The sequence below is a fragment of the Heptranchias perlo genome, chromosome 18 (genome assembly GCF_035084215.1).
Source record: "Heptranchias perlo isolate sHepPer1 chromosome 18, sHepPer1.hap1, whole genome shotgun sequence".
NCBI lineage: Eukaryota > Metazoa > Chordata > Chondrichthyes > Hexanchiformes > Hexanchidae > Heptranchias > Heptranchias perlo.
The window spans coordinates 59,890,533-59,911,673 of record NC_090342.1 but is presented as its reverse complement, the minus strand read 5'-3'; the positions used below and the strand labels follow the sequence as shown (position 1 = coordinate 59,911,673).

The 21,141-nt window shown below is 39.9% G+C and overlaps 1 protein-coding gene across 2 annotated transcripts in view; it reads left to right on the top strand.

Annotated features, from left to right (window-relative positions):
• The window catches only part of LOC137334900 (aldo-keto reductase family 1 member D1-like), a 216,747-nt gene that overhangs the window by 134,632 nt on the left and 60,974 nt on the right, over window positions 1–21,141 (top strand). The window lies entirely within an intron of this gene.

The following is a 21,141-nucleotide window of genomic DNA, read 5'->3' as shown; positions in this document are numbered from 1 at the left end:
ACACATACTCTTGTACACTCACACACACACTATTATACACTCTCACACACACTCTTATGCACTCTCACACACTCTTATACACTCTCACACACACTCTTATACACTCTCACACATACTCTTATACACTCACACATGCTCTTATACACTCACACACACTCTGATACACTCTCACACACACTCTTATACACTCACACACACTCTTATACACTCTCAACCACACTCTTGTACACTCACACACACTCTTATACACTCACACACACACTCTTATACACTCACACACACTCTCATACACTATCACACATACTCTTATACACTCACACACATACTCTTATACACTCACACACACTCTTATACACTCACACACACTCTTATACACTCACACACACACTCTTATACACTCACACACACTCTTATACACTATCACACATACTCTTATACACTCACACACACACTCTTATACACTCTCACACACACTCTTATACACTCTCACACACACTCTGATACACTCTCACACACACTCTTATACACTCACACACACTCTTATACACTCTCACACATACTCTTATACACTCTCTCACACACTCTTATACACTCTCACACACACTCTGATACACTCTCACACACACTCTTATACACTCACACACACTCTTATACACTCACACACACACTCTTATACACTCTCACACATACTCTGATACACTCTCACACACACTCTTATACACTCACACACACACTATTATACACTCTCACACACATACTCTTATACACTCACACACACTCTTATACACTCTCACACACACTATTATACACTCTCACACACATACTCTTTTCCACTCACACACACTCTTATACACTCTCACACACACTCTTATACACTCTCACACACACTCTTATGCACTCACACACACTCTTATACACTCTCACACACACTCTTATACACTCTCACACACACTCTTATACACTCACACACACTCTTATACACTATCACACATACTCTTATACACTCACACACACACTCTTATACACTCTCACACACACTCTTATACACTCTCACACACACTCTGATACACTCTCACACACACTCTTATACACTCACACACACTCTTATACACTCTCACACATACTCTTATACACTCTCTCACACACTCTTATACACTCTCACACACACTCTGATACACTCTCACACACACTCTTATACACTCACACACACTCTTATACACTCACACACACACTCTTATACACTCTCACACATACTCTGATACACTCTCACACACACTCTTATACACTCACACACACACTATTATACACTCTCACACACATACTCTTATACACTCACACACACTCTTATACACTCTCACACACACTATTATACACTCTCACACACATACTCTTTTCCACTCACACACACTCTTATACACTCTCACACACACTCTTATACACTCTCACACACACTCTTATGCACTCACACACACTCTTATACACTCTCACACACACTCTTATACACTCTCACACACACTCTTATACACTCTCACACACTCTATTATACACTCACACACACACTCTTATGCACTCTCTCACACACTCTTATACACTCTCACACATACTCTTGTACACTCACACACACACTATTATACACTCTCACACACACTCTTATGCACTCTCACACACTCTTATACACTCTCACACACACTCTTATACACTCTCACACATACTCTTATACACTCACACATGCTCTTATACACTCACACACACTCTGATACACTCTCACACACACTCTTATACACTCACACACACTCTTATACACTCTCAACCACACTCTTGTACACTCACACACACTCTTATACACTCACACACACACTCTTATACACTCACACACACTCTCATACACTATCACACATACTCTTATACACTCACACACATACTCTTATACACTCACACACACTCTTATACACTCACACACACTCTTATACACTCACACACACACTCTTATACACTCACACACACTCTTATACACTATCACACATACTCTTATACACTCACACACACACTCTTATACACTCTCACACACACTCTTATACACTCTCACACACACTCTGATACACTCTCACACACACTCTTATACACTCACACACACTCTTATACACTCTCACACATACTCTTATACACTCTCTCACACACTCTTATACACTCTCACACACACTCTGATACACTCTCACACACACTCTTATACACTCACACACACTCTTATACACTCACACACACACTCTTATACACTCTCACACATACTCTGATACACTCTCACACACACTCTTATACACTCACACACACACTATTATACACTCTCACACACATACTCTTATACACTCACACACACTCTTATACACTCTCACACACACTATTATACACTCTCACACACATACTCTTTTCCACTCACACACACTCTTATACACTCTCACACACACTCTTATACACTCTCACACACACTCTTATGCACTCACACACACTCTTATACACTCTCACACACACTCTTATACACTCTCACACACACTCTTATACACTCTCACACACTCTATTATACACTCACACACACACTCTTATGCACTCTCTCACACACTCTTATACACTCTCACACATACTCTTATACACTCACACACACACTATTATACACTCTCACACACACTCTTATGCACTCACACACACTCTTATGCACTCTCTCACACACTCTTATACACTCTCACACATACTCTTATACACTCACACACACACTATTATACACTCTCACACACACTCTTATGCACTCACACACACTCTTATACACTCTCACACACTCTTATACACTCTCACACACACTCTTATACACTCACACACACACTCTTATGCACTCACACATACTCTTATACACTCTCACACATACTCTTATACACTCTCACACACACTATTATACACTCTCACACACACTCTTATACACTCTCACACACACTCTTATACACTCACACACACACTCTTATACACTCTCACACACACTATTATACACTCACACACATACTCTTATACACTCTCACACACACTCTTATACACTCTCACACATACTCTTATACACTCTCACACAAACTCTTATACACACTCTCACACATACTCTTATACACTCTCACACACACTCTTATACACTCTCACACACACTCTTATACACACTCTCACATACTCTTATACACTCACACAAACTCTTATACACTCACACACACACTCTTATACACTCTCACACACACTCTCACATACTCTTATACACTCTCACACATACTCTTCTGCACTCTCACACACTCTTATACACTCTCACATACACTTATACACTCACACACACACACACTCTTATACACTCTCACACATACTCTTATACACACTCTCACATACTCTTATACACTCTCACACACACTCTTATACACTCTCACACACACCCTTATACACTCTCACACATACTCTTATACACTCTCACACACACTCTTATACACTCACACACACTCTTATACACTCACACACACTCTTATACACTCTCACACATACTCTTATACACTCTCACACACACTCTTATACACTCTCACACACACTCTTATACACTCTCACACACACTCTTATGCACTCACACACACTCTTATACACTCACACACACTCTTATACACTCTCACACATACTCTTATACACTCACACATACTCTTATACACTCACACACACTCTGATACACTCTCACACACACTCTTATACACTCACACACACTCTTATACACTCTCACACACACTCTTATACACTCACACACACACTCTTATACACTCACACACACTCTTATACACTCACACACACTCTTATACACTCTCACACACACTCTTATACACTCTCACACACACTCTTATACACTCACACACACACTCTTATACACTCTCACACACACCCTTATACACTCTCACACACTCTTATACACTCACACACACACTCTGATACACTCTCACACACACTCTTATACACTCTCACACACTCTTATACACTCACACACACACTCTTATACACTCTCACACACACTCTTATACACTCTCACACATACTCTTATACACTCTCACACATACTCTTATAAACTCTCACACATACTCTTATACACTCTCACACACACTCTTATACACTCACACACACACTCTTATACACTCTCACACACACTCTAATACACTCTCACACAGACTCTTTTACACTCTCACACACACTCTTATACACTCTCTCACACACTCTGATACACTCTCACTCATACTCTTATACACTCTCACACACACTCTTATACACTCTCACACACACTCTTATACACTCTCACACACACTCTTATACACTCTCACACATACTATTATACACTCTCACACACACTCTTATGCACTCTCACACATACTCTTATACACTCTCACACATACTCTTATACACTCTCACACATACTCTTATACACTCTCACACACACTCTAATACACTCTCACACACACTCTTATACACTCTCACACAGACTCTTTTACACTCTCACACACACTCTTATACACTATCTCACACACTCTGATACACTCTCACACATACTCTTATACACTCTCACACACACTCTTATACACTCTCACACACACTCTTATACACTCTCACACATGCTCTTATACACTCTCTCACACACTCTTATACACTCACACACACTCTTATACACTCCCACACACACTCTTATACACTCTCACACACACTCTTATACACTCTCACACATACTCTTATACACTCTCACACACACTCTTACACACTCTCACACATACTCTTATACACTCTCACACACACTCTTATACACTCTCACACACACTCTTATACACTCTCACACACACTCTTATACACTCTCACACACTCTTATACACTCTCACACACACTCTTATACACTCTCACACACACTCTTATACACTCTCACACACACTCTAATACACTCTCACACACACTCTTATACACTCTCACACAGACTCTTTTACACTCTCACACACACTCTTATACACTCTCTCACACACTCTGATACACTCTCACACATACTCTTATACACTCTCACACACACTCTTATACACTCTCACACACACTCTTATACACTCTCACACATACTCTTATACACTCTCTCACACACTCTTATACACTCACACACACTCTTATACACTCCCACACACATTCTTATACACTCTCACACACACTCTTATACACTCTCACACATACTCTTATACACTCTCACACACACTCTTATACACTCTCACACATACTCTTATACACTCTCACACACACTCTTATACACTCTCACACATTCTTGTACACTCTCACACATACTCTTATACACTCTCACACACACTCTTATACACTCTCACACACTCTTATACACTCTCACACATACTCTTATACACTCTCACACACACTCTTATACACTCTCACACACACTCTTATACACTCTCACACACTCTTATACACTCTCACACATACTCTTATACACTCACACACACACTCTTATACACTCACACACACACTCTTATACACCCTCACACACTCTTATACACTCTCACACATACTCTTATACACTCTCACACACACTCTTATACACTCTCACACATACTCTTATACACTCTCACACACACTCTTATACACTCTCACACATACTCTTATACACTCACACACACACTCTTATACACTCACACATACTCTTATACACTCACACACATACTCTTATACACTCTCACACACACTCTTATACACTCACACACATACTCTTATACACTCTCACACACACTCTTATACACTCTCACACATACTCTTATACACTCTCACACATACTCTTATACACTCTCACACACACTCTTATACACTCTCACACACACTCTTATACACTCTCACACACACTCTTATACACTCTCACACATACTCTTATACACTCTCACACACACTCTTATACACTCTCACACATACTCTTATACACTCACACACACACTCTTATACACTCACACATACTCTTATACACTCACACACATACTCTTATACACTCTCACACATACTCTTATACACTCTCACACACACTCTGATACACTCTCACACATACTCTTATACACTCTCACACACACTCTTCTACACTCACACACACTCTTATACACTCTCACACATACTCTTACACACTCTCACACACACTCTGATACACTCTCACACATACTCTTATACACTCTCACACATACTCTTATACACTCTCACACATACTCTTATACACTCACACACACTCTTATACACTCTCACACACACTCTTATACACTCTCACACATACTCTTATACACTCTCACACACACTCTTATACACTCTCACACATACTCTTATACACTCTCACACACACTCTGATACACTCTCACACATACTCTTATACACTCACACACACTCTTATACACTCTCACACACACTCTTATACACTCTCACACATACTCTTATACACTCTCACACACACTCTGATACACTCTCACACATACTCTTATACACTCACACACACTCTTATACACTCTCACACACACTCTTATACAATCTCACACATACTCTTATGCACTCTCACACACACTCTTATACACTCTCACACACACTCTTATGCACTCTCACACATACTCTTCTACACTCTCTCACACACTCTTATACACTCACACACACTCTTATACACTCCCACACACACTCTTATACACTCTCACACACACTATTATACACTCTCACACATACTCTTATACACTCTCACACACACTCTTATACACTCTCACACATACTCTTATACACTCTCACACATACTCTTATACACTCTCACACACACTCTTATACACTCTCACACACTCTTATACACTCTCACACATACTCTTATACACTCTCACACACACTCTTATACACTCTCACACATACTCTTATACACTCACACACACACTCTTATACACTCTCACACACTCTTTTTTCACTCTCACACATACTCTTATACACTCTCACACACACTCTTATACACTCACACACACACTCTTATACACTCTCACACACACTCTTATACACCCTCACACACTCTTATACACTCTCACACATACTCTTATACACTCTCACACATACTCTTATACACTCTCACACACACTCTTATACACTCTCACACATACTCTTATACACTCTCACACACACTCTTATCCACTCTCACACATACTCTTATACACTCTCACACACACTCTTATACACTCTCACACATACTCTTATACACTCACACACATACTCTTATACACTCTCACACACACTCTTATACACTCTCACACATACTCTTATACACTCTCACACACACTCTTATACACTCTCACACATACTCTTACACACTCTCACACACACTCTTATACACTCTCACACATACTCTTATCCACTCTCACACACACTCTTATACACTCACACACACACTCTTATACACTCACACACACACTCTTATACACTCTCACACACACTCTTATACACCCTCACACACTCTTATACACTCTCACACGTACTCCTATACACTCTCACACACACTCTTATACACTCTCACACATACTCTTATACACTCTCACACACACTCTTATACACTCTCACACACTCTTATACACTCTCACACATACTCTTGTACACTCTCACACACACTCTTATACACTCACACACACACTCTTATACACTCACACACACACTCTTATCCACTCTCACAAACTCTTATACACTCTCACACATACTCTTATACACTCTCACACACACTCTTATACACTCTCACACACACTCTTATACACTCTCACACATACTCTTATACACTCTCACACATACTCTTATACACTCTCTCACACACTCTTATACACTCACACACACTCTTATACACTCCCACACACACTCTTATACACTCTCACACATACTCTTATACACTCACACACACTCTTATACACTCTCACACACACTCTTGTACACTCTCACACATACTCTTATACACTCTCACACACACTCTGATACACTCTCACACATACTCTTATACACTCACACACACTCTTATACACTCTCACACACACTCTTATACACTCTCACACATACTCTTATACACTCTCACACACACTCTGATACACTCTCACACACACTCTTATACACTCTCACACACACTCTGATACACTCTCACACATACTCTTATACACTCACACACACTCTTATACACTCTCACACATACTCTTATACACTCTCACACATACTCTTATACACTCTCACACATACTCTTATACACTCACACACACTCTTATACACTCACACACACACTCTTATACACTCTCACACACACTCTAATACACTCTCACACACACTCTTATACACTCTCACACATACTCTTATACACTCTCACACAGACTCTTATACACTCTCACACACACTCTTATACACTCTCTCACACACTCTGATACACTCTCACACATACTCTTATACACTCTCACACACACTCTTATACACTCACACACACACTCTTATACACTCACACACACACTCTTATACACTCTCACACACACTCTTATACACTCTCACACACTCTTATACACTCTCACACATACTCTTATACACTCTCACACACACTCTTATACACTCACACACACACTCTTATACACTCACACACACACTCTTATGCACTCTCACACACACTCCTTATACACTCTCACACACACTCTTATACACTCTCACACATACTATTATACACTCTCACACACACTCTTATACACTCTCACACATACTCTTATACACTCTCACACATACTCTTATACACTCTCACACACTCTTATACACTCTCACACACACTCTTATACACTCTCACACACACTCTTATACACTCTCACACACACTCTAATACACTCTCACACAGACTCTTTTACACTCTCACACACACTCTTATACACTCTCTCACACACTCTGATACACTCTCACACATACTCTTATACACTCTCACACACACTCTTATACACTCTCACACACACTCTTATACACTCTCACACATACTCTTATACACTCACACACACACTCTTATGCACTCTCACAAACACTCTTATACACTCTCACACACACTCTTATACACTCTCACACCTACTATTATACACTCACACACACACTCTTATGCACTCTCACACACACTCTTATACACTCTCACACACACTCTTATACACTCTCACACATACTCTGATACACTCTCACACACTCTTATACACTCTCACACACACTCTTATACACTCTCACACACACTCTTATACACTCTCACACACACTCTAATACACTCTCACACACACTCTTTTCAACTCTCTCACACACTCTGATACACTCTCACACATACTCTTATACACTCTCACACACACTCTTATACACTCTCACACACACTCTTATACACTCTCACACATACTCTTATACACTCTCTCACACACTCTTATACACTCACACACACTCTTATACACTCCCCACACACACTCTTATACACTCTCACACAGACTCTTTTACACTCTCACACACACTCTTATACACTCTCACACACACTCTTATACACTCTCACACATACTCTTATACACTCTCTCACACACTCTTATACACTCACACACACTCTTATACACTCCCACACACACTCTTATACACTCTCACACATACTCTTATACACTCACACACACTCTTATACACTCTCACACACACTCTTGTGCACTCTCACACATACTCTTATACACTCTCACACACACTCTGATACACTCTCACACATACTCTGATACACTCACACACACTCTTATACACTCTCACACACACTCTTATACACTCTCACAAATACTCTTATACACTCTCACACACACTCTTATACACTCTCACACACACTCTTGTACACTCTCACACACACTCTTATACACTCTCACACATACTCTTATACACTCTCACACACACTCTGATACACTCTCACACACACTCTTATGCACTCTCACACATACTCTTATACACTCTCACACACACTCTGATACACTCTCACACATACTCTTATACACTCACACACACTCTTATACACTCTCACACATACTCTTATACACTCTCACACACACTCTTATACACTCTCACACATACTCTTATACACTCTCACACATACTCTTATACACTCTCACACATACTCTTATACACTCACACACACTCTTATACACTCACACACACACTCTAATACACTCTCACACACACTCTTATACACTCTCACACATACTCTTATACACTCTCACACAGACTCTTATACACTCTCACACACACTCTTATACACTCTCTCACACACTCTGATACACTCTCACACATACTCTTATACACTCTCACACACACTCTTATACACTCACACACACACTCTTATACACTCTCACACACACTCTTATACACTCTCACACACTCTTATACACTCTCACACATACTCTTATACACTCTCACACACACTCTTATACACTCACACACACACTCTTATACACTCACACACACACTCTTATGCACTCTCACACACACTCTTATACACTCTCACACACACTCTTATACACTCTCACACATACTATTATACACTCTCACACACACTCTTATACACTCTCACACATACTCTTATACACTCTCACACATACTCTTATACACTCTCACACATACTCTTATACACTCTCACACACTCTTGTACACTCTCACACACACTCTTATACACTCACACACACACTCTTATACACTCTCACACACACTCTAATACACTCTCACACACACTCTTATACACTCTCACACAGACTCTTTTACACTCTCACACACACTCTTATACACTCTCTCACACACTCTGATACACTCTCACACATACTCTTATACACTCTCACACACACTCTTATACACTCTCACACACACTCTTATACACTCTCACACATACTATTATACACTCTCACACACACTCTTATACACTCTCACACATACTCTGATACACTCTCACACATACTCTTATACACTCTCACACATACTCTTATACACTCTCACACACACTCTTATACACTCTCACACACACTCTTATACACTCTCACACACACTCTAATACACTCTCACACACACTCTTATACACTCTCACACAGACTCTTTTACACTCTCACACACACTCTTATACACTCTCTCACACACTCTTATACACTCTCACACACACTCTTATACACTCTCACACACACTCTTATACACTCTCACACATACTCTTATACAGTCTCTCACACACTCTTATACACTCACACACACTCTTATACACTCCCACACACACTCTTATACACTCTCACACACACTCTTATACACTCTCACACATACTCTTATACACTCTCACACACACTCTTATACACTCTCACACATACTCTTATACACTCTCACACACACTCTTATACACTCTCACACACTCTTGTACACTCTCACACATACTCTTATACACTCTCACACACACTCTTATACACTCTCACACACACTCTTATACACTCTCACACACACTCTTATACACTCTCACACACTCTTATACACTCTCACACATACTCTTATACACTCACACACACACTCTTATACACTCACACACACACTCTTATACACCCTCACACACTCTTATACACTCTCACACATACTCTTATACACTCTCACACACACTCTTATACACTCTCACACATACTCTTATACACTCTCACACACACTCTTATACACTCTCACACATACTCTTATACACTCTCACACACACTCTTATACACTCTCACACATACTCTTATACACTCTCACACACACTCTTATACACTCTCACACATACTCTTATACACTCACACACACACTCTTATACACTCACACATACTCTTATACACTCACACACATACTCTTATACACTCTCACACACACTCTTATACACTCACACATACTCTTATACACTCACACACATACTCTTATACACTCTCACACATACTCTTATACACTCTCACACACACTCTGATACACTCTCACACATACTCTTATACACTCTCACACACACTCTGATACACTCTCACACATACTCTTATACACTCTCACACACACTCTTATACACTCTCACACACACTCTTATACACTCTCACACATACTCTTATACACTCACACACATACTCTTATACACTCTCACACACACTCTTATACACTCTCACAAACACTCTTATACACTCTCACACATACTCTGATACACTCTCACCCATTCTCTTATACACTCACACACACTCTTATACACTCTCACACATACTCTCATACACTCTCACACATACTCTCATACACTCTCACACATACTCTTATACACTCTCACACACACTCTGATACACTCTCACACACACTCTTATACACTCTCACACATACTCTTATACACTCTCACACACACTCTGATACACTCTCACACACACTCTTATACACTCTCACACACACTCTTATACACTCTCACACATACTCTTATACACTCTCTCACACACTCTTATACACTCTCACACACACTCTTATACACTCTCACACACACTCTTATACACTCTCACACATACTCTTATACACTCTCACACACACTCTGATACACTCTCACACATACTCTTATACACTCTCACACACACTCTGATACACTCTCACACATACTCTTATACACTCACACACACTCTTATACACTCTCACACATACTCTTATACACTCTCTCACACACTCTTATACACTCTCACACACACTCTTATACACTCTCACACACACTCTTATACACTCTCACACATACTCTTATACACTCTCACACACACTCTTATACACTCTCACACATACTCTTATACACTCTCACACATACTCTTATGCACTCTCACATACTCTTATACACTCTCACACATACTCTGATACACTCTCACCCATTCTCTTATACACTCACACACACTCTTATACACTCTCACACATACTCTCATACACTCTCACACACACTCTGATACACTCTCACACACACTCTTATACACTCTCACACATACTCTTATACACTCTCACACACACTCTGATACACTCTCACACATACTCTTATACACTCACACACACTTTTATACACTCTCACACATACTCTTATACACTCTCTCACACACTCTTATACACTCTCACACACACTCTTATACACTCTCACACACACTCTTATACACTCTCACACATACTCTTATACACTCTCACACACACTCTTATACACTCTCACACATACTCTTATACACTCTCACACTTACTCTTATGCACTCTCACATACTCTTATACACTCTCACACATACTCTTATACACTCTCACACATACTCTTATACATTCTCACACACTCTTATACACTCTCACACATAATCTTATACACTCTCACACACACTCTAATACACTCTCACACACACTCTTATACACTCTCACACAGACTCTTTTCCACTCTCACACACACTCTTATACACTCTCTCACACACTCTTATACACTCTCACACATACTCTTATACACTCTCACACACACTCTTATACACTCTCACACACACTCTTATAAACTCTCACACATACTCTTATACACTCTCTCACACACTCTTGTACACTCACACACACTCTTATACACTCACACATACTCTTATACACTCACACACATACTCTTATACACTCTCACACACACTCTTATACACTCACACACTCTCTTATACACTCTCACACACACTCTTATACACTCTCACACACACTCTTATACACTCTCACACACACTCTTATACACTCACACACACACTCTTATACACTCTCACACACACCCTTATACACTCTCACACACTCTTATACACTCACACACACACTCTGATACACTCTCACACACACTCTTATACACTCTCACACACTCTTATACACTCACACACACACTCTTATACACTCTCACACACACTCTTATACACACTCTCACACACTCTTATACACTCACACACACACTCTTATACACTCTCACACACACTCTTATACACTCTCACACACTCTTATACACTCTCACACACACTCTTATACACACTCACACACACTCTTATACACTCTCACACACACTCTTATACACTCTCACAGACACTCTTATACACACACACACACACTCTTATACACTCTCACACACACCCTTATACACTCTCACACACTCTGATACACTCACACACACACTCTGATACACTCTCACACACACTCTTATACACTCTCACACACTCTTATACACTCAAACACACACTCTTATACACTCACACACACACTCTTATACACTCACACACACACTCTTATACACTCTCACACATACTCTTATACACTCTCACACACACTCTTATACACTCACACACACACTCTTATGCACTCACACACACACTCTTATACACTCTCACAAACTCTTATACACTCTCACACATACTCTTATACACTCTCACAGATACTCTTATACACTCACACACACACTCTTATACACTCTCACACACACTCATACACTCTCACACATATTCTTATACACTCTCACACACACTCTTATACACTCTCACACATCCTCTTATACACTCTCACACACTCTCTTATACACTCTCACACACACTCTTATACACTCTCACACACACTCTTATACACTCACACACACACTCTTATACACTCTCACACACACTCTTATACACTCACACACACACTCTTATACACTCTCACACACACTCTTATACACTCTCACACACTCTTATACACTCACACACACACTCTTATACACTCTCACACACACTCTTATACACACTCTCACACACTCTTATACACTCACACACACACTCTTATACACTCTCACACACACTCTTATACACTCTCACACACTCTTATACACTCTCACACACACTCTTATACACTCTCACAGATACTCTTATACACTCACACACACACTCTTATACACTCTCACACACACTCATACACTCTCACACATACTCTTATACACTCTCACACACACTCTTATACACTCACACATACTCTTATACACTCACACACATACTCTTATACACTCTCACACACACTCTTATACACTCACACACACTCTTATACACTCTCACACATCCTCTTATACACTCTCACACATACTCTTATACACTCTCACACACACTCTTATACACTCTCACACACACTCTTATACACTCTCACACATACTCTTATACACTCTCTCACACACTCTTATACACTCACACACACTCTTATACACTCCCACACACACTCTTATACACTCTCACACACACTCTTATGCACTCTCACACACACTCTTATACACTCTCACACACACTCTTATGCACTCTCACACATACTCTTATACACTCTCACACACACTCTTATACACTCCCACACACACTCTTATACACTCTCACACACACTCTTATGCACTCTCACACATACTCTTATACACTCTCACACACACTCTTATACACTCTCACACACACTCTTATACACTCTCACACATACTCTTATACACTCTCACACACACTCGAATACACTCTCACACATACTCTTATACACTCTCACACACACTCTTGTACACTCACACACACACTCTTATACACTCACACACACACTCTTATACACACTCTCACATACTCTTATACACTCTCACACATACTCTTATACACTCTCACACACTCTGATACACTCACACACACACACACTCTTATACACTCTCACACACTCTTATACACTCTCACACACACTCTTATACACTCACACACACACTCTTATACACTCACACACACACTCTTATACACTCTCACAAACTCTTATACACTCTCACACATACTCTTATACACTCTTACACACACTCTTATACACTCTCACAGATACTCTTATACACTCACACACACACTCTTATACACTCTCACACACACTCATACACTCTCACACATATTCTTATACACTCTCACACACACTCTTATACACTCACACACACACTCTTATACACTCTCACACACACTCATACACTCTCACACATACTCTTATACACTCTCACACACACTCTTATACACTCACACATACTCTTATACACTCACACACATACTCTTATACACTCTCACACACACTCTTATACACTCACACACTCTCTTATACACTCTCACACACACTCTTATACACTCTCACACACACTCTTATACACTCTCACACACACTCTTATACACTCACACACACACTCTTATACACTCTCACACACACCCTTATACACTCTCACACACTCTGATACACTCACACACACACTCTGATACACTCTCACACACACTCTTATACACTCTCACACACTCTTATACACTCACACACACTCTTCTACACTCTCACACACACTCTTATACACACTCTCACACACTCTTATACACTCACACACACACTCTTATACACTCTCACACACACTCTTATACACTCTCACACACTCTGATACACTCTCACACACACTCTTATACACACTCACACACACTCTTATACACTCTCACACACACTCTTATACACTCTCACAGACACTCTTATACACTCACACACACACTCTTATACACTCTCACACACACTCATACACTCACACATACTCTTATACACTCACACACATACTCTTATACACTCTCACACACACTCTTATACACTCACACACACTCTTATACACTCTCACACATCCTCTTATACACTCTCACACACACTCTTATACACTCTCACACACACTCTTATACACGCTCACACATACTCTTATACACTCTCTCACACACTCTTATACACTCACACACACTCTTATACACTCCCACACACACTCTTATACACTCTCACACACACTCTTATACACTCTCATCCATACTCTTATACACTCTCACACACACTCTTATACACTCTCACACATGCTCTTATACACTCTCACACACACTCTTATACACTCTCACACACTCTTATACACTCTCACACACACTCTTATACACTCTCACACACTCTAATACACTCTCACACATACTCTTATACACTCTCACACACACTCTTATACACTCACACACACACTCTTATACACTCACACACACTCTTATACACTCTCACACACACTCTTATACACCCTCACACACTCTTATACACTCTCACACATACTCTTATACACTCTCACACACACTCTTATACACTCTCACACATACTCTTATACACTCACACACACACTCTTATACACTCACACATACTCTTATACACTCACACACATACTCTTATACACTCTCACACACACTCTTATACACTCTCACACATACTCTTATACACTCACACACACACTCTTATACACTCACACATACTCTTATACACTCACACACATACTCTTATACACTCTCACACATACTCTTATACACTCTCACACACACTCTGATAAACTCTCACACATACTCTTATACACTCACACACACTCTTATACACTCTCACACATACTCTTATACACTCTCACACACACTCTTATACACTCTCACACATACTCTTATACACTCACACACATACTCTTATACACTCTCACACACACTCTTATACACTCTCACACACACTCTTAAACACTCTCACACATACTCTGATACACTCTCACACATACTCTTATACACTCACACACACTCTTATACACTCTCACACACACTCTTAAACACTCTCACACATACTCTGATACACTCTCACACATACTCTTATACACTCACACATACTCTCATACACTCTCACACATACTCTTATTCACTCTCACACACACTCTGATACACTCTCACACACACTCTTATACACTCTCACACATACTCTTATACACTCTCACACACACTCTGATACACTCTCACACATACTCTTATACACTCACACACACTCTTATACACTCTCACACATACTCTTATACACTCTCACACACACTCTTTTACACTCTCACACACACTCTTATACACTCTCACACACACTCTTATACACTCTCACACATACTCTTATACACTCTCACACACACTCTTATACACTCTCACACATACTCTTATACACTCTCACATACTCTTATACACTCTCACACATACTCTTATACACTCTCACACATACTCTTATACACTCACACACACTCTTATACACTCTCACACACACTCTTATACACTCTCACACATACTCTTATACACTCTCACAGACACTCTAATACACTCTCACACACACTCTTATACACTCTCACACAGACTCTTATACACTCTCACACACACTCTTATACACTCTCTCACACACTCTTATACACTCTCACACACACTCTTATACACTCTCACACATACTCTTATACACTCTCTCACACACTCTTATACACTCACACACACTCTTATACACTCCCACACACACTGTTATACACTCTCACACACACTCTTATACACTCTCACACATACTCTTATACACTCTCACAAACACACTTGTACACTCACACACACACTCTTATCCACTCACACACACACTCTTATACACTCTCACACACTCTTATACACTCTCACAGATACTCTTATACACTCTCACACACACTCTTATACACTCACACACACACTCTTATACACTCACACACACTCTGATACACTCTCACAAACTCTTATACACTCTCACACATACTCTTATACACTCTCACACATACTCTTATACACTCTCACACATACTCTTGTACACTCTCACACACACTCTTATGCACTCTCACACACACTCTTATACACTCTCACACACACTCTTATACACTCTCACACACTCTTATACACTCACACACACACTCTTATACACTCTCACACACACTCTTATACACTCTCACACACTCTTATACACTCACACACACACTCTTATACACTCTCACACACACTCTTATACACACACTCTTATACACTCACACACACACTCTTATACACTCTCACACACACTCTCACACACTCTTATGCACTCTCACACACACTCTTATACACACTCTCACACACTCTTATACACTCTCACACACACTCTAATACACACTCTCACATACTCTTATACACTCACACACATACTCTTATACACTCTCACACACACTCTTATACACTCACACACACTCTTATACACTCACACACACTCTCATACACTCTCACACATACTCTTATACACTCTCACACACACTCTGATACACTCTCACACATACTCTTATACACTCACACACACTCTGATACACTCTCACACACACTCTTATACACTCTCACACACACTCTTATACACTCTCACACATACTCTTATACACTCACACACATACTCTTATACACTCTCACACACACTCTTATACACTCTCACACATACTCTTACACACTCTCACACACACTCTTATACACTCTCACACATACTCTTATACACTCTCACACACACTCTTATACACTCTCACACATACTCTTATACACTCTCACACATACTCTGATACACTCTCACACATACTCTTATACACTCACACACACTCTTATACACTCTCACACACACTCTCATACACTCTCACACATACTCTTATACACTCTCACACACACTCTGATACACTCTCACACATACTCTTATACACTCACACACATTCTTATACACTCTCACACACACTCTTATACACTCTCACACATACTCTTATACACTCTCACACAAACTCTTCTACACTCTCACACACACTCTTATACACTCTCACACACACTCTAATACACTCTCACACATACTCTTATACACTCACACACACACTCTTATACACTCACACATACTCTTATACACTCACACACATACTCTTATACACTCTCACACACACTCTTGTACACTCACACATACTCTTATACACTCACACACATACTCTTATACACTCTCACACATACTCTTATACACTCTCACACACACTCTGATACACTCTCACACATACTCTTATACACTCACACACACTCTTATACACTCTCACACATACTCTTATACACTCTCACACACACTCTTATACACTCTCACACATACTCTTATACACTCACACACATACTCTTATACACTCTCACACACACTCTTATACACTCTCACACACTCTTATACACTCTCACACATACTCTGATACACTCTCACACACACTCTTATACACTCTCACACACTCTTATACACTCTCACACATACTCTTATACACTCTCACACACACTCTGATACACTCTCACACATACTCTTATACACTCACACACACTCTTATACACTCTCACACATACTCTTATACACTCTCACACACACTCTTATACACTCTCACACACACTCTTATACACTCTCACACATACTCTTATACACTCTCACACACACTCTTATACACTCTCACACATACTCTTATACACTCTCACACATACTCTTATACACTCACACACATACTCTTATACACTCACACACACTCTTATATACTCTCACACACACTCTTATACACCCTCACACATACTCTTATACACTCTCACAGACACTCTAATACACTCTCACACACACTCTTATACACTCTCACACACACTCTTATACACTCTCACACATACTCTTATACACTCTCACACACACTCTTATACACTCTCACACAGACTCTTATACACTCTCACACACACTCTTATACACTCTCTCACACACTCTTATACACTCTCACACACACTCTTATACACTCTCACACATACTCTTATACACTCTCTCACACACTCTTATACACTCACACACACTCTTATACACTCCCACACACACTCTTATACACTCTCACACACACTCTTATACACTCTCACACATACTCTTATACACTCTCACAAACACTCTTATACACTCACACACACACTCTTATACACTCACACACACACTCTTATACACTCTCACACACACTCTTATACACTCTCACACACTCTTATACACTCTCACACATACACTTATACACTCTCACACACACTCTTATACACTCACACACACACTCTTATACACTCACACACACACTCTTATACACTCTCACAAACTCTTATACACTCTCACACATACTCTTATACACTCTCACACATACTCTTATACACTCTCACACACACTCTTATACACTCTCACAGATACTATTATACACTCACACACACACTCTTATACACTCACACACAC